The sequence below is a fragment of the Aythya fuligula genome, chromosome 2 (genome assembly GCF_009819795.1).
Source record: "Aythya fuligula isolate bAytFul2 chromosome 2, bAytFul2.pri, whole genome shotgun sequence".
NCBI classification, from domain to species: domain Eukaryota; kingdom Metazoa; phylum Chordata; class Aves; order Anseriformes; family Anatidae; genus Aythya; species Aythya fuligula.
This window is the reverse complement of record NC_045560.1, coordinates 23,369,750-23,389,875: the sequence shown is the minus strand read 5'-3', so window position 1 is coordinate 23,389,875 and position 20,126 is coordinate 23,369,750. Positions and strand designations below refer to the sequence as shown.

The window sequence follows — 20,126 nt, the reverse complement described above, 5'->3', positions numbered from 1 at the left end:
ATTTAAATGTTTTACTTTAGAGTTTTATATGCAAAATTCTGACATAGAAAAAAAATAATGAAGAAATCATTAAAAGCAATTCATTTTATATTCACATTGAAAAGTTAATATTACTTGCATGTGTAAGCTATTGGCTGGGATTGCAGTAATTTATCATTTGCTGTATCATTTTATTCATCTAAAGGAAAGCATATTTTTAACCACCAGACTTTCCATGCTATGCAGGCATAACTGTCTGGTGTCAGTATGGTTTCATCACCCTGCCTGTGGCAAACTGTAAGTATGCCAAAGCCTGGAGATGCTGCCTGGTTGGGACACCCTGCTCCTCCTCAGTCACTGCCTGGCAGGAGTGCAGGGATCAGGAGGGAAGCCTTCGTGCAGGACAGATCAACACAAGTGCAGTTGTGTTCAGCCTCTCTAGAGGGAAGAACTTTCTTAATGAAAATCATGAATTTTAGGCCTGGGACTTGACCAAGCAGCAGGAATGTTGGCTGTCCATATGACACATTAGATCTCTGGATGAGTTTGTGCTGTGAGCCTCCTAGCTTTGCCCTGGTTTATAAGCCATCAGGTTGGAATCAGTAGGTCTTTCTCACATAGTATCTTAGAGGCTGGTGTTGCTAGTGAGAGTAACTTTACCTAAACTAGCCTGTCTAGAAGCTAGGTGTATGACCATACACCTAAGGCAGTACTCTAAGCTTCCTCTATAAGAAATAGAAAAATGATAGCCACTGCCAGATGATTAATTTCATCTACTTCAAAAGCCTATTTTTGGATGAGATGAAACTCTCTCCAGAGACACTATCTCTGTCAACCACTGCAAGGCTCTAAATTACTAACCTGGCCTACATCCTTAATTTTTAGATTACTGAATTCAGAGATAATGAATTCTACATCATATCTCTTTATATTCAGTTCCAAATCTCCCCATGAACCTTGTGTGAACTGACCAGCTTGAAGACAGGAGGTCAAAGAGGAATTTTGTACCTGGAAATTAATTTTACATCTTAGAGATGATGTCAACATCATGCAGGTCCTTCCCACAGGGCAAATACCCAAACAAATCCTTTCCTTCCATGCATATGGCTTGGGTGGATTAGTATACTGTGGTATACTCAGATTGGTCATTTCTAAAAGCAAGTAGCCTGAGCTATTTCACTTCTCCACTTGAGAGGCTGCTCAATCATGGTAGTTAGTACTTGATTATGTAAGGGGGAAATATTCTTGCAATTAAACAGTTAAATAGCTTTTATTAGTTATTTAAATCTACAAAGCCCATTAAAAAGTGATACTTTTCAGCTTATGCTTCAGATCCATTGTTTTGCTAGCATTAATTATTCACCGGGCCTTTGGTATAATTAAAATGCATAAATTAGAATGTGGATGCAATAGCATTAATTATGCAGCAATGCCTTCCTTGGAAGTCAAGTGTTGGGGGCAACATATTTTTATTTTAATCTGGAAAAAATGTAAGTTTTACACTCACTGGCAGCCATCCAAAGCATTTTTTTTCTCTCCTGCTTCTGAACTGTCAATTAAATGTTTACAGCCTGCTCCATCTTTGTTTCTGTTGAAGAAGAAGCCTAATTGTTTGGGGTGAACACACAGCATTACTCTCTGTGAAGCACAACTGAAACTGCTGCTCATGAGCATTCCAAACTGCCAACTTTATCTTTCTCAGCAGAAATTAATACAGTTCCCTTAGCATAACGATGTTTTAAAATAGCAACAAGGCAGTTCCCAGGTGCATCCTAAGATAATCACAACTACCTCCATTGCCTTATTGCTTAATTATGCTTGTCTACCATGGCAAAAGATATAATTTCCTGCTTGCTTATCGATCAGATGCAGGGAAATTGAATGCAACATCACATACTTTAGAAAGGTCGTGGGTTTTTATTTCTCTGCAAAGGCATAAGAACTTCTATCACTACAGTAAATTGTGCATAATCAAATTAATTTTCCCATACAGACTATTAATATCATCTCTCTTCAACTATAGAGTCCATGGGCCAATTTTGGCAAAATAAATGTGATCAAGTGAAAGAAATGTGCAATTACATCTGTAGAAAACATATGTGATCATAAAAGGTTTACTACACTAATGTAGAAACAAGAAAGTTAGAAAGATGCATAAATATGTTTGAAACTGGAAACCAGAAATGATAATGAACATGTATGTCACAGTCTCATAGATTTTATTCAGGATCATACACTACTTAAAAATGTCATGTAGCCTGGGTAAACATGAGTAAGGTTGTAAGTTAATGTAAATTAATACCTCTGTCTTTGAGGCATGGGCAGCTAATAGTAAGTACAAGCTCATGTCAGAGATGTAAGTATATGTTCCTAGAAACCATCAGTTAACCATCTGCTACATTGCTGGATGTAGATAAATACTGTATTAGGATAAATGAGTGCAGAATACACCTGATTTATTTATTTATTTTTTTTTCCTGGAAATGCATAAAATGGCTCCACATTATAGATTGTAATTACATTCACATCAATTTGGCCCACAGAGGCACATAACTGTAATAAATGTTTATACATGGGATTCATTTAACAAGAATACTTCTATTCACATTAGGTTGGAAGTGCTTCACTTAGCAGTTACTTTTGCAGTAGCTTCTTATTGTGAAATTTCAATTAATGGTATCTGACTTTTCATTTTCTAATATAGGGAAAATCAATGAAAAATCCCATGTAACTGAGTTTTCTAGAATGTTGCCACTGACACGTAGTCAATTAAAAATCATTTATTAAATCCAGAGTCTGTAAAAGATATTTAATTGACTGCATGGCCATTAAAGTATGCTGATCTAGACAAAGCAATACTACACTGCTTGCCTCAGGAATTGATAGTAAATATATCTGCTGTGTTCAAACAGACTAAGGTGAAAAGTAGGTCACTTGATACAGTAAAACTTTCAGAAACAGCTTTCTATAAACCCATGGATTTCTACAGATATTGTGGAGTAAATCCATAGTGCAAATAGAATGTGAGAAAAAATGTAGCATCATTAGCCCATTTCTGGTCACCTATTTCTATACTGGAATAGAAAATTAGTGATAGGACATCTAACTGTTACGTGAATACAGAGCTCAATGACAGACTGTTCTCTTTGGATACATCAGCAAGCACAGTTGTTAGAGTTTCTGTATCTTTTATATAGTTCCATGAATCAGATTAGATAATGAGTGCTAGTATTAAATACTGCTGCCGCTACTGAAGGGCTCAGGGATTCTCAGAATAGAGGCTAAAGGATAAGTAGGACATACATAAGCATGTGAATATGCTACAGAATTATATTCTACATTAGAGAATTTTAAGAGATTCATTAGAAACTTACATGATGAAATGAGCTATGGTTATGTGTGAAATCTATGAAAGATGCTAATTAACAGTGCAGGGTGCACAAATGTTTTAGAGATCAGAATCAGAATTCAAAATGACTGCAATAAGCATAAGATATAGTAAGATAAAATTCAAAAAGATGCTTCATTTTGGAGGGTAAAATCACATCCACCAATACTATATTGTGAATAGCTGAGTAAACAGAACTGCAAGGAAAAGGGTCCAGGAGGTTAGAGTAGAAAAGAAATTAAATGAAAGTCAACAGTGAAAGTCAAGGCAAATCACATTCTGACATGTTAATAGTAGTGTTATATGTAAGATGCTGAGGGTAATGATTCCACTTGATTCAGTATTGGTGAAATGTCAGCTGTAAAATACTATTGGGTACATCTACCCCAGCAAATAACTTTCATCCTGTAACCCGGTGCTCCATCATCCCCACTCTGTGTATGATAGTTTATTCCCAGATTTTCATTTCAGAGTAAACTTGCTATATCCTTTTGAGACAAAGCTGAGCACAGTTCTTGAATAACATTCAGTTCAAGGACCATGCTATATAGGTAGCAAGGATGAGACTTTACCATGCTCTCCATGCCCCGTATAGTCCCCCAACAACCATCTTCCCCCACCTTCCTTTTTTTTTTTTCCTTTTTTTTTTTTTTTTTTTTTCTTTTTTTTCCTGCATCTATAGCATCATAGATTTCCTAAAGATCTCTAAAACTCATTGGGTAAGTGATAGAAAACAGAAACTAATCAAAGTACATGTGCGCAATATGAAACTTGAGGACCATACAAATCTCCCAATATTAGGATGTGCGACTGAACATCAACATTGTTCAATTAATCAGTTTTTCCCTGAATGTTTTTTTAGCTGGTCAAGATTCCAATGCATTAACTACAGAATTTTCTAGGGAAGTTTAGCCATGGAGATAGAATGAAAGACAAATAACTCTGGCTGTGATAGATACCCTCTTACAGTAGGCATGAATGGTCTTCTAACCATCTGAAACATGGACAGTATGTCCATAATCACGTGTCTGCTGGCTGGTAACTTTTCAGTTCATCTAAATAGTTTTCACCTCAGCGGGCTCTTCTAGGGAATTCTACCCACCCATATTCTTGAAACTGATCTCAGGGGAAGCCAACAATATGGATTTTTTCATTTTCATTTACCCCACACATGTTTTACAATCCTCCACCTTCAAAACCCTATGCATATTTTCTGTGGAATCAACATTGTGGAGTTTCAGTTATCTACTGCAAAGGAATATTTTTTCCTCAAAAGCAGCAATACTGTAATTCTCAGCTGACATATAGAGGGCAGACATTAAATTTTGCAAACAAAGATCTTCATATTTTTCACACTCAGCCTATTCCAGCAGCATTTTCAATTATATCCACTTTAATGTGCCTATGGAATACTGAAACATGAGAAGTGCAATGCTTTTAGCAGATCCAACATGATTTTTAGAGTACAAACCTGCTAGACCTAATGGGTAAGATCCATCAAAAAGCTGTAACTTTAAAGAGTCATAAACCTACTAGGAGTCATGAACCTATTCCTAACTCATTCATTAACTAAGTCAGTGATGTTGATTAGAATCATCCTTACAGAACATATGAATTTGAAGAAATGCACCAGCAGGGCCATTCAGATCTTCCACAAATCTTATATATCTAATACCCGTTGCAGCTTCTGGTATCTTTTATAAGGGACTTGTACTTTTTTTTTTTTTTTTTTTTTTAATTTTTTGAGAAATAAGGCTTTCGTAAGACTTTTTAAACTTTACAAATGGAACATAACAAAACTAAAAATCTTCATTGTGGGAATAGAGTACATTTTTCAAATGTTTTAGTGTGATTCAACATCTTCATTACCATCACATTTTCAGAAATTAGAAGAACTTGAGCAGCTACATCTATCAAACCCTTCTAAAAATTTATCAAAAGTTGACCTGCAAAGGGAATTAGGAAACTAGGTACTTAATGGAAAGTAACATACAAAATTGTATGTATACACTTTATGAACTCAATTTAATTTTAAAGGAAATACGTAATAAAGTGAATCTGGGAATTTAGATCATTTCTGATTGCAAACAGTAATATTTAAAGGAAGTAATTAGCAAATTAATTTATTTAAGTGAACAGAACTGCCTGGAATGCCATGTAGCACAAAAACAGCTCAAATAGGACATTATATCTAGGATGGAAATAATATAAAAAGGAAAGAAAGCTAAGTCACCTGCCTTCTCTCTATTTAGGCTAGAATCCAGAAGGTTTTTTTTTTTTTTGTCATCTGTGGAACAGACTTAAGAATAACCTACATGTTAAAGTAGAGGCTTTCTAGAAACCTTCCTTATTTAAGACAGAGTATTATACGTTTATGAAGGGAAGTATATGATGTAATTGACTCTCCTAATAGAAGACTAAATCTGATTTGAATATTTAGAATAATACAGTTACAGTAATCATGCTTAATGATACGTGAGGCTGTCTGGTTTTTATGTGTGATTTTATATATGTCCGATTTTATCTATGTCTGATTTTATCTATGTCCGGTTAAAATTTGACTTGATCATTTGAAAATAGTTTCTATGTATGAACTAAATACATTGCAAACACTAATTCTGCCATGAAAATAAATATAATTTCTGTTGTCATTATGTACCTAGAGCATCAGCCCCAAAAAGATGAAAAGACAACCTGTGAACAAAAAGGTTATCAAAACTGTCATAGTTGGGATATGGTTGTAGAGGCTGAAACAACTTCTGGGATAACAGTGGCAAGGAATGTGTTTTTATGACTGCTAGAATTATAATCCTGGCAGTTAAAGGAAAATACTAAAAAAAATATGGGTAAGGAGAAGGGAGACAAAGCTGGTGAGGGGCCTGGAGAACAACTCTTACAAGGAGCGGCTGAGGGAGTTAGGTTTGTTCAGCCTGGAGAAAAGGATGCTCAGGGGCGACCTTATCGCTCTTTATAAGTACTTTAAAGGAGGCTGTAGTGAGGTGGGGGTTGGTCTATTCTCCCATGTGCCTGGTGACAGGACGAGGGGGAATGGGCTAAAGTTGCACCACGGCAGGTTTAGGTTGGATATTAGGAAGAACTTCTTTACCAAAAGGGTTGTTAGGCATTGGAATGGGCTGCCCAGGGAAATGGTGTAGTCACCATCCCTGGAGGTCTTTAAAAGATGTTTAGATGTTGAACTTAGTGATATGGTTTAGTGGAGGACTTGTCAGTGTTAGGTCAGAGGTTGGACTCCATGATCTTGAGGTCTCTTCCAACCTAGACAATTCTGTGATTCTGTGTAAAAAGATAGAAAATGATAGATGATCTCAGAACATTAGGCGTTAGAATGGGGTGCTCAGGGAGGTGGTGGGTGTCCATGGGGTGTTTAAAGAATGGTTGGACATGGAGCTTAGAGACAGTGTTTAGTGGGTGATATTAGTGGTAGGGGTATGTTTGGACCAGCTGATCTTGGATGTCTTTTCCAACCTTAATGATTCTATGATTTTCAGCTGCTCTGTAGATGGCCTTTGCTGACTGGTGTAAACCTAGACTGCCCACTAAAGCTTCAGCGAAGTTATATTTCAAAATGACTAACTTAAACAGTAGATAGAATAGAGATGTGTCTTCTAAGTTGGACAGAACTGTTCCTGTTATGTAAAAGAAATAGTACACCACTCACTTTTTCCTCATAGTCCTGCTTCTCTGCACAAATATGAGTCCTTCAGTGAACCTGACTGTGACATTACTGTCTCCCTTCCATTTGAAGTCAATCCCTTCAATTTGTTCACTATTTCATGCTACTTTCTCTCCCCTCCTTTCAAGTGATCATTTCTTTTACCTCTTTTCTGATGAGTGAGATATTATCAATTAATCTGAAGAGTGAGTCTTCCATTTATCTCTTACTATTCTCATTTTTCCAACTGCAATTTTTGGAGTACAATGCATGTTCCAGCACTGAATTTAATAGATTGTGCAATGTCATATTTCTTTGTCTGACACCTCTTTTCAGATGAAACCTACTTGACATAAGTTAAGATCCTTGTACGGTTTGACCTTCTTCTATAGAATACAACAGAATGTAACTTATATTCAGCGTCTTTCATATTAAAGTTAAGTCAAAGCACTTTACAATAATGATATTGATCATGCGGCAACTGTGTGGGAAAATAAAGCATGTGTTGTGAGAACAGAAAGTTATCACACAACTTATCCTTGTCTTTTAGAATCTTTTTATATTAACGGCCTTTTTCATACAATACAAACTAATCACATCAGATAGCTTTTTTTTTAGTCTTTAATACCAATAACATTAAACATTTACATCCTCTCATTTACTAGTGTTTAACTCTTTCTTTGTAGATATCATAATGTTAAAGCCAATTCATGTAGAGCAATTCAATACCAGAAATGGATGTCTAATCAGTGGCTTTCTATTGCTCATAGCAATAGGGAATAACTGCTAAATTTATGACAAAATATTAATAAATGTTTACTAAATCCAGATTGGTCAATTAATTTACTTGTGCTAAGTATACTTGCAATCTACTTCAGAAATATGCCTTACAGCGTAAACATTAATCATACATTAATTGAACTATATGCAGACAATCTTCTCTTAAAACTTCCCCTAAAACCAGTGCCAAATCATTTTATTTTATTTATCTGATGAAACTTTTGTTTGTTTGTTTCACAGAATCACAGAATTGAAGGGGTTTGGAAGGAACCTCGAAACATCATCGGGTCTAACCTCCCCCCTGCCAAAGCAGGTTCCTTAGAGCAGGCTGCCCAGGTAGGCATCCAGACAGGCCTTAAATATCTCCACAAAAGGAGACTCCACAACCTCCCTGGGCAGCCTGTCCCAGTGCTCCGTCACCCTCACTGTGAATAAGTTCTTTCGCATGTTGGTGTGGAACTTCCTGTGCTCTTTCTTGTGACCACTACTCCTTGTCCTGTCCCTGCAAACCACTGAAAAGGGGTTGGCCAAATCCCTCTGTCTCCCACACCTCAGGTATTTATACACATTGATGAGATCCCTTCTCAGTCTTCTTTTATCCAGGCTGAACAGACAAACAAGGTCTCTCAGCCTTGTTTGTTTTTCAGAAGCCAGAATATTTCTGTACATTAGCTTCTCATGCAACCTCCCCCCCACACACATTTTTTTTTTATTTTTTTTTAATCAAAAGCCCAAAACATTGTTTTCTTTCACTGTGTTCTATGAAATCCAAATGGAAAAAGGAAGGTTACTTACATGCACACATACCACTCTTTCTCTGCCCCTCCCCAAGTGCATCTACCTTGGTTGTAAAATTCAGTGTACTTTTTCATCAACTCTGGATTTTTATACATGTCACAGTTTTACTCATCTCAGCCACAAAAACAAAACAAAATAAAACAAACAAACCAAAAAAAAACATACCACCACCAAAAAAGAAACACCACACCCTTTCATTCCTCTGCAAAGGGAAAGTATAAAATTTGCATTTTGATTGGAAAAAAAAAAGCATGGAAGGGAGAGGAGGTGAAAGGTAGAAAGAAAGGGAGGAAAAAAAGAAGGAAGGAAGGAAGGAAGGAAGAAAGGGAGAAAGAATAGAAGGAAGGGTAGAAAGGATGAAGAAAATAATTAACACTTTTTCTATCACTTTTTTAGCAAAATGCCTGTGGCTTGAAACCCACCCTGCAGCACATCAACCAATTGAAAGTTTGTTAATTTTTCAATAAAACTGGACACTCAGATTCAGATTAATAGCAATTTTATGTTAATTTCCAAAGTAAAACTACAGCATTCCATTCTGAAGAACTATCACACAGGAGTAATCAACCAATAGTAGAGGAGACTCTGTGCCCAAAGGGAAGACAACAACTTTCTAAAATTACTTCTGTGTGTTGAATGCAAGACTCCAGAACATGTCCAGAAGCAAAAGACACCAGTTACTAAGAGACCAAAAGAATTAACATGAACACTTGATTATTGACTGTAGAAAACAATTGTTGACTGAAGACATTAATTTGATTTCTGTCTAGCACTTCCAGACTTAAAACTGAATTAACATTAAAACAAGAAAATCTACAAACTCTGTGAAGTGTCTACATTCTTGCATCATATCCTCTGTGCAAACTTTTCTCCATAAGAGAGAGAAGTACTAGTACACTAGGAGGTGTCCTCATCAGGGGGGGACTGAATACACTACTGAAATGACTAGAGATGCATAAGAAATAGTGACTCAGTAACAATGAGCCACTTTACAGTTTTCTTTACAGTTTCCATGTTTGGTGTATGTACCTCAGTTCCAGAATCCCTTTAGCCCATTGCATCTTAATTGATTTACAGCTACATCATGTTGTGGCTTTTTTCAATTCCTCTTATTTTTTTTTTACTGGTCCCTCCCTCCCCTTTCCTTCAAGTTACAACCCACAGCATAGACAGAACCCTACCTGCCACTTTCTGTGTTTACCAGGCAGTATAATCAGCACTGATGTTAATAGATCAGCAGTGAGTCTGCAATGTGTTCAGTTACTATATATATATAAAAAGCTACCTTTGTTGGTATAAGCAGTAACATTGTAGAATACAACATGCAATTAAAAAACAAAAACAAAACAAAACAAAACAAAACAAAAAAAAAGTTTCTGGGGAATGAAAGATATTAAATAAATGCCATATAAATACTATGTTGAACAAATAAAAGATGATCCATGCTTGTCTGCCCTCAGATGAATAACCTATATAACATAGAGCTAATTCTATCCCAAGTGCTTGGGCGGGAAATGCATTACCCAGACGTAACAAGCACTTCTATTGCTGCCATGGAGACATGACGCTTCCTGAGACAACAACTCAAGTGGCTGATTACAGTTTGATGCTGTTTCATGAGGCCTCCTGGGGTGTCAATTAATCTCATTAATTTATTGAACACAGTGGAATGTTAGAGGTTCTTGATTTCAGGAAAATGAGCTAGGCTGGCATCTTTTAACTTGAAAAAATATTTCTGGCATATGTTACAAGTAGAATTGCGGGGTTCTCAACTCCAAGAGTACAATCATTAAATTTCTTGCCTCATTGCATCACATTTCTTAATTTTCAGATTTTAAAACCTAACTGAATTTATACCCATTATGGACTTGCTAGATTTTTATTTATTTTTGAACTGTGATTCTGCATTGAGAATGTAATGATTTCAATGCTACAGAAGTCAACAGAAGTATTTGATTTTAGATAATCTGCTAGAGTACAAAATCTGGAGAAACCACCTGTTATAAATCAGTGCACAATCTTATTAGATAGCACATTTGACAGTGCATTTCATTAATGAATATGAATACTAGTGAGTGAGCTCTAACTCTTGATCTAATTAAAATAAATGACTCAATGATTTAACTATGAGAGGGTGACATTTCCTCCCAGTATTTAAACCCCACATAGTAAATGGCCTGTTCTTGACTTAAATGCAACAAACAAAAAAACTGTTTATAATCACACTGGCTTTCCATTAAAAGAAAAAAAAAATCTACAAAATATATGAAAGCAGTATCAAAAAAATGGTACTTTCTTACAACAGTGTGGTATGTCAAGACTTCACTGAATGGCTACATCATAACAGGGGCCAGGGGCAAATTTCAGTGTTTTATGTAACATCAGGCATATGTCAACTGCCTGTAATCAATGTGAATGTACTTTTTAAACTATTGCATATTTCAGACTCAGTTGGCATTTACTACATGAATGAGAAGTTTAACAAAGAGTTAATGTGGAAAAGAAAGCTTTGCACACTAAGTATATTAAAAAGTTTAAGGGAAATATTGTATATAGCGTTAATTGTTTCCCTTCTGTTTCCCAGTTAATTGCTTCCCTTCTGCACAAACTCTCCACTGACTCAGTTTCTAAACCTCATTATTTTGTATACATCCCATTGACACTTCCCTGCTTGCATTTTGTTTTAAAGCAACTTATTTTGTTACATTTCCATCACTGGTGATTTTGCTCTACTGCACTTAACTTACATTTCTGAGCAGCTTTCCCTTACTCTGTCAGTGTACTGTCAGGAAAACCCAACAGAAAATAGGCCATTATGAGATTTGATGTGTTAATGGGAGGCTGGATTCTTCTGAGCTGGCTCATGATCATATCAGTAGCTGTCTGACAGGATGCGCACTCACAACCATCCCTCACACGTGTGGGGAGTAGCATAGGTGCACTGTAGAAACATCCAGGGAATAATGCTTTTGTCAGGTCTCATTTTGCTCTATTTAGAGGTAGTCTTCTCTATTTTTAATACAAGTAATATACTTTATGGAATTATAAAAGCAGAAGTTCTGACTCGATTCATAAGGATGATGACTAGACTACACTGGAAGCAAGTTTAGAGCAATTTAAAAACAATCAGGCCTTCATTTGTATCACGGCAGGGATAAGAGGTGAGAGTCAAACTTCATATTAGCACTTATTGCTGTCCTGCAAATTTTCTTGTTCCCATTTCACAGCAACACCGTTCCAAAATGCTGGACACTCAACCATATTCAGTGACCTGTATGCAGTAAATTCCAGCTAAGAAATCAGTAGAAAATGTTTTGTATATTCAAAATAACTTATTCTGTTCCAGTAGAATGATTGTGACAAGTTTTGATGGAACTACCACATATACTTTATAGAGAGGAATAAAAAGCTACCACGTCCATGTTCATATGGTCATCTCCATGGTCATCTCTAAGTCGATTTGTCATATGGATGCATAAGCTTTTATTTAATATTCAAAACATTATTCTGAAGCCTGACTGACTCCTGCATTGGATGTGGTGATAGGACTCTGGCCTCCCCATACACAACTTTGCAGCACCAAAATTGTACACATCCCACTGAATACTGTAAAATGTAGTGTTGAATTAAACATCACAATTCCTTATAGTGAGCCTGGCACAAATCCAGCATATGGAACGAGACACTATTAGGTAATACCAAGATGATTCTGGAGCTTGTCTCTCTGAAGTTAAATAGCTAAGCAGTTCCTTGCAAAGTTGTTTGCCCCTCCTTCATGTCCTGCCCATAAAAGATGAATTTTCTGATCAAGCTGGGAACATTGCACTGCACTTATTAACATTCCTTTTCTAAACTCTAAGAGGACAGACACACTCAGTACAAAAGCATAGTCTTCTAGAAATACAGAAAAAGTGACACCAAGCAGTGAGATGACATGAATAAGATTTGCCTGCAGATTTGTTGTTGTACCAGAAATAGCACTCCATGTTCCAACCTTAGCCCAGTGAACTGCATGACTACATCTTCAATAATTTTCTGAGGGAAGATATCTGGAAAGCACAGACACATATGACAAAGAAGATGAAGATGGTTGGAAAATGAACAAATGACAAAGCATAAGAGAACATTAGGAAGGCAAAAAAAGATACTTGATACCTGAAAAATGAACAAAATAAAATCTTTATACTAATTACCTAGTAGGAAAAAGAGACAGTACACTTATATACAAGCTTCAGTCTTTCTGTCTGACTGTTTAGTTTACACAATATATATATAGTTTTTGTAGTATAATATATGTAGTAAAACTATGCAACATATTATGGAATTCATATTGATAATATATCAATACAATATTATTAGTATTGGTATTACTGTATTGTAAATACTATGTATTATTATATGATACTATTATGTATAACTGTAAATTAACATTGACATATAGTTGTGTGAAATGGATAGTGATATTTCAAGTCATAATATTCCAATGCACGTCCAAGTTTGTGTTGAAAATTTTATAGTCAATTTCTATATTAGTATTCTTCATATAGCATTCTGTTACTTAGGCTAGACCATATGCATTATGAACTAAAATATGAGCTCAGATACATAGGTATGACTTTACAAGAAACAGAAGCTAGCGTCACTAAATCTAAATAATGTTGCAACATTATACTTTGCCTTAAGGAGAAATATTGTTGCTACTACCTCTGCTATCAACTAGGCTCTGCTAATGAGTTGCATTTTCATGAGTCACTTCAAGTAAACCTATGGTTCCTTCACTTCGTGCATAGTATTAATATCCTGGAATTTACAGCAAAGTGCAGATTTTATGGGAACAAATATTTTAGATTAATCCGAATGAACAAAATTCTTGCAAAGATTTTTCCTTTTATGTTTAGTGCTGGAAAACATCTTTTTGCAGTTCTCTTCATTTTTATTGAAGATATCATAAAAGTGGAGGCTACTTACAATAATGAGAGTTTATGACAAGTTACATATTTTAATAATACCCACATTTATCCCTTGTTTCTCCTTTTCAGATTCTAACTCAATTTAACAATGAATATCACAATTTGTGGTGCTACTCAAGATAAAGCACGCAGAGTTCAATGAAGTGAAGTGATTTCTATAGTAGTTACTTTTTAAAAAATTCTATTCATAAAACTCATACTTAAATCCTGGCAAACCTTATCACAACTGTTCAAGATGTACTGTTCTAAAACAAGCACTTGCTTGGTTATGCATGCATAATAAACTGTCTCTCTTACTGAATTTTCTTCTCCTTACCACTTCTTAATTTGCAAATGTAATACAGGCTTGCATGCAGAATAGGATAATGAAATTAATGTCATGCTTATATTTCCAATAAACAAAAGAGGAGGCAGGATACAATAAAATAACGGAAAACTAAAGTGACAAAGCAAACAAGATATTCATGCAACAGGCACAGCCTCAGACTATTTCATTCCCATATTACTTTATTCAGAAATTATGCTCCTGCTCACAAATTTATATAATATATATATATATTTATTTATTTTTTTAATGCTAATTGCTCACCAAGACATATTCTGAAGCCATCTCATTTCTCCATAAATAGATCCTCCATTTGATAATTAGTTGTATTGCTCTGAAATGTAACGATGTGACACTGGCATCCAATTTTGGGTGAAATTCAACCCTGCATAGAAAACCTGCTTGATATTCTTTGTACTCCCTTGGGCAAAAATTAGGAACTTGACTAGCTCTCTTCACTGGGATGAATTACATTTACAATGAGAGTCTGCATGCAGAGTATGGGAAAATTTTTTCAGAGTTACTGGAAGAAGCTGTATGTAGTCTTGAGTTGAGATGGATGGACTATAGAAATCTAAGAGCTTCTGACAGGCTGGTACCTTATGTTTAAGTACAGTGTAATTATTATTCTGTTATAACAGTATCTGTTATATATAACAGTCAAATTTCAGCCCGGGCACTTCATACAAAAGACTCAAGAATCTTAAGGGAAAAGGAAATAAACTGTAGCAGATCGACGAGAAACTTAAAATAGTGAAGTTTGAGGTGATTTTTTCCCCTTAATTTATACTAGAGATAAAAATTAGTTGTCAAGCTGTTTTTCAGAGAGGGTGGATGTGTCTCTATTAGTATTTTGACTCAGAAAGAAGTGAGCTTTTGAAGCAAATCTAAAAGCTTTCTTCACTTCCAGTTTGTTGGTTTGTTTCTAGGAGCAGATTTGGTGCATGCAGCAGGCTTGCTTTCAAAGAAAACTAGAGGAGAAGACCTGCCCTGGCAGACTACCAATTACTTTCCACCACTATTGGAAACATAAGGGTCTTGACTAACATTTTAGCCTGCAGACACTTTTGAATGACATGTTGGGGGGGGGGGGGGGGGGGCAGGCAAAAGACCCAAATGAGCAGCCTAAATCGAAGGTCTTGCCAAAGCAAAACCTCTAAACAACAAGATGGATGCAAGTGTCTTAAATCCAACTTCTTCAATTCATAAATCTAATCCTAATCTCTATTATTTGCTGATGTAGACACGAAACTCAAAACAAAGTAGAAACTTCTGTTTGCAACTTTTGTACTACAAAATTTGGCCCTGATTCACCCACCCGAACTTGGTAAAACACAAACATGTAGCCACACATCAGTAAGCTATTTGTTAGCACATTGTATTATATAGCACTTATGATAGCTGGGTTGTTAGGCTCATTTCTGGGTCTGAGGTTTTTATATTAGAAGTGGAAACTATTGCTTTATAAAATGCATTAATATAAATTCACTGCACAGCCCACCCATCAGCCTGTGCCTGACCTGTCACCAATGAGATGGGGTGAAACAAGGGGGCTGCTTGGTGCAGAAGTGAAGGACAGTACTCTAGCAACATCTATCTTTAAGATAGCAGTGAAAAGAAAGAAGCAAGCCCCCAAAGTGTAATTGCTCCCTCTTGCATTCAAGAAAAGTGTCATCTGTAACTAATGTATTAAGGTGACAACACTTAGGGACTGATTTTTTCCATCAAGGAGACACCAAATATAGCTTGGGTTCTATAAACTGAACATTCTGATAACACTGCAGTCAAGTCAATTGAAGCAGAACTGGTACAGAAGCATTATCAAGCATCATTTCAATAGAGTGTGGCTGTCTTCCAGAGGTGCAAATATCATTACACTACAGCAAAGCAGTCTATGAACTAGATTAGCTGAACAGCCGTTATCAGCACTCAGGAAAATAATATCAGTGACAGTGACTTCACCTGCCTGAGTGGTTTAAATGTCCTGCCTTTCCATACTGATAACACTTGGCACCATTTGCAGGCTGAAGAAAGCATGACTTTGTTTGATCTAATTATAGAACCATAACAATTTTTGATAGAGAAGAAAAGGCATATAGTCTAGGTCAACTTGTCCATCTCTCTGTAACTGCATGAAAGTTGCATGCTGAGGCACCTGAAGTGTACTTGAATAATGCCCTCTTTTCTGCTTCTTTTGTGCTTTTTTATTGGTTTTCTTAGGTGTTTATTCAGTCTCAGGGAAGCTGAGTTCCCCATTTCACTGACATTGGAGTGTTTACATAGGGCAAATATTAGTAATTTTTGTATTTTTATTTATTTTTTAGCAGAGAAGAGAAAGAAGAAAGGTGGTATTTTTAGAACCATCAGAAACATCTTCCTCTGTGATTTAATCTCCCTAACACAGGATGTCGTTATGGAGAGGCACACTTTGGCTTGGTATGGGCAGGTGCTTGCCTGCAGTGCAAAGCTGGCAGTCTGGCTTGGAGGCAGCCAGGAAAATTATCTTTCCAGGTGATTTTGAAACAATTCAAAGCAAAGAACAGTTTAGAGACAGAATCCTCAATAACAGAATACTCATAACAGAAATTATGCTTTCTGTCCTCTTAGCTCGCATTACAGCATACAGAGTATATATGCTAAATACACTACATACGTTATATAAAACTCTAAACTATAGTAAAGTAAGAAGATTCTATAGTAAAGTAAGCAGATTTTTTTTAAGCTTTCCAACCACCCCTGAAATGATTTTTTACTTGGGATATCACTGTAGTAGTCATTTAATTGCCAGTATAGTACTAATTTTACCCTAATTACAGTAATGGAATTTCACTAACTATGGTTTTGCATAGGGTGAATTCTGTTATGAATAATGATGTACCATGCATGCCATGTGTATGTGATATAGGATAGAATTGATAATACTATAGCAAGACCTATCTATTTATAAAAATTTGTACTGATAAAACACCATCATTAACTTTGAACTGTATCCTCAGATTTATCTGAGGCCACCAAGAAGTAATTTTGTATAGCATAGTACATTATCAGGCTTCAGAGTGACCTACTATGAGTGCACAGTAGTAAGCTTGCACAGTTCCATTAGCTTGCTCAGTTTAAGTACAAAAAGATCCAACTACTGATTCAATACCAGGGCAAGAAAAGCTAGAAAACAGATGCTGACCTTCAGCATCCAGTGAGTATTTCTGTACTCTGCTTTCCATTATCCTGGAGGGCATTCTCATTATCAGCTCTAAGCTCCAAAAAATGTTTTCCTAAGAGCAGTGAGGCAGAAGGCACTGTAAGGATGTTCTCTCCCACAGACTGCCAAAATATTACAGCATCTGAGTAACAGAAGACAACTTTAACAAGATAGTCATACACAAAGCCTTGCAGTCATTAGTGCAGGCATTCAGAAAGGTAATAATTTCAAGACTGAAACACCTAAGTACAGGTGTTTAAATGTGCACTGTCTAGGTTCTTCTATCACTGTCAATTGAGGGCTGTGTTTTGAGTTAGCTGCCCACACATGTCCAGTGCTACCTGACATGCGTTGAGCATTGTTTTGTAAAAACATCAGTCTGCTTTGGATCATATACCTTATCTTTCTCACCCATGTGGCAGTTTGTACCCCAGTTGCTGATGAGGGCAACCACATCTGACACCTTGTTGGACCTGTCCATGTGTAGACATCTAAACTTAGTTGTTTCAGCCTGGGGTTGAATCACATCTTGGAATCGTGATCAGGCTCAGGGAAGGACTGAAACCTTTTTGGGTCCTTTCTGGTGACACTGTGGCTGACAAAGGAAAGAGGTCAACCCTTTTCCCTACACATACCTGCACTTTAGATGGACAATTTTCAGTTACTATGCAAAATAGCCTGGATGAAATCAGTTTCATATGCATTACTTCTCAAAAAATCTAGTATGGCTACTGAAGTCTCAGCTAGATTAGCTGTGAGACTGCTAAAAAAAAAAATCAAATGGATTTTATAACAAGAAAAAACTTTTGGTTTACTTTTATTCTGCTCTCGCTTGGATAGTGTCAAAATATGTTTTCAAATAAATAAATTTCAAAAGAGTTGTGGTTGGTTTTATGTTTACATGCAGACTGATGGACAACAAAGAGTAGTCTGGTTTTGAAAATGAAAAATATTAAGATAATAGATAGTAGAGTTCCCTCCAGTAGTGTAGATATCGTTACTAGACATCCTTTCGCTAGTGCTCTCTAAATTCCCACAGCTCAGTATAATCAGAAATCAGAATAAAAGCAATCACTCTTTCTAGGACCACTGACCAAAAGCAAGTATTCTGTTCCATGAAATAAAAAACAAAGCTGAAGATGTCTTCCTCCTGAATCTTCAGTGTGGGTATGTGTTAAGAATTCAGGCTTGCATCCTGTGAGGTAACACTGGCTTCAGCATTCACAAAATTTGTTTCCCTAAAAACATTAAACACAGAAAAACCTTTTGTCTGAACCACTCTGTGGTTGTGGAAAATACAGTTCTATCTAGCTCTTACAATTGTTCTGTAGCTGTACTAATTCACTGGGCCTAAGACTCATTTCTAGTAGGTATAGAAATACTACACACATGCATTTGTATTACATGAGATGGATTATGTAAAACACCACAAATTGATACCAAGAGGCAAGAAGAAAATATCAGTGTAAAAGCCCTATCGGGGGAAAGAAAAATGCCACATCTTGGAGAAAAAAAAGGTACAGCTAAGAAACATAATGAAATACAGTGATAAAATAGCTAGACGATTATTGAATCTGGAAAGAATACAAATAATTTAATTTTAAAAGGGGAGTGAATGAAATGTGCCAGAAGGACCAAAAAAAAAATGGACTGTTACTGACTCAGTCATTTCATTAAACTTCTGAATGTTTTCACGCATTTTAATTTAATCCTTTGTGATCCTGGCACTTTCAAGCAGGAGTTTTTCTACCCCTCCCATAAGATTTCATTTTCGCCTCAGGATGATGCCAAGACAGTAATATACTGCCACTAAGTTTTGACTGGGGCAGCTCTTCTTCAGAAGTTTTTCTAGAGCACTTTTTCACTGTTATGCTCTGCTTTTTATATTTTCTTAATATTTTGCAGTTCTCTTTAGTCTAACTGGGCTAACTTTGTGTATGTGCAAGCATATTTTCAACTGCAGGCTGCAAAATCAGCGTGCAGCTCAGGAGAGGTCTGTGAAGGACCGGCTCCACTTTCTAGTTCACAAATCCAGTCAAGTAGTCTTAATTGTAAAAATGTGCATAAAAGACAAAAGAAGTATTCATCCATGCTGATGGTTGTTTCCAATCTCTCCTACATCTCTGGATTGAGCATTATAATAAGGTGAGGTTAGAGGGAGGGAAAGACTCACTGGTCTTGCCAGTAAAACTCTTGAACTTGTAGGAATGTATTTGCTATTGCATAATTACATGAAGATCAGCATGATACAAAGACACAATTAAAGCCCCTCTTTTTTTTAGAATACATATATATGTGTGTGTGTGTGGCTGGCAATAGATTTTCTGTTGTATGGAATTTGGTCTCAGAATAGCTATGAATGCTTCCAGCTCCGTAATAATGAAGAGATTAGATCAATATGCTTTTTTTTTTTTTTTTTTTTAAATAATTTTGTTGTTGTTGTTGTTTATTGTTGTTGGTTTTTAATAGAATTCTTCATTGTACACTAGATCATCTCTGCTGATTTTAGCATATAATTACAGTACCTAATAATTATTCTTTGTTCCTCTACAACCTTAGAAAATAATGGAATCAGAGGCGTTGAAGTACTTGTCTCTTGACACACAAGAGACTAGAGTGTCTGGTTTTGAGCCAATAAAGTTTGCAAAGCTTGCAGCTTTTCCTAACCGTATCTTTCTTTCTGGACTGTAGCATTTTTCCTTTAGAAAAATACAACACTAAATCATATTTTATTCTGTCCGTTTCACAACACTTTCCAAACTTTCACAAGATGCAAATCTGAACCAAGAAAAATGTCCAAGCACAAAAGCATGAAGATGAAGAAAATAATTTCCAAAGCCAAAATGGGACCTAAACACCATCATTCCTTGCAGCTGTTGCTGGTGTACCACAGGAACTGTCTCTGAATATGTCCCTGATTAAAAATAAGGGGTTGGCACATGCACACACTCACACACTCAGAGTGTTCTTACCATGCCTCTGACATAGACATGTCCCCTACCTTCTGTGGGCTG

The 20,126-nt window shown here is 36.2% G+C and overlaps 1 protein-coding gene across 1 annotated transcript in view; it reads right to left on the bottom strand.

The window, feature by feature from the left end:
• The window catches only part of ZNF804B (zinc finger protein 804B), a 237,973-nt gene that overhangs the window by 28,452 nt on the left and 189,395 nt on the right, over positions 1–20,126 (bottom strand). The window lies entirely within an intron of this gene.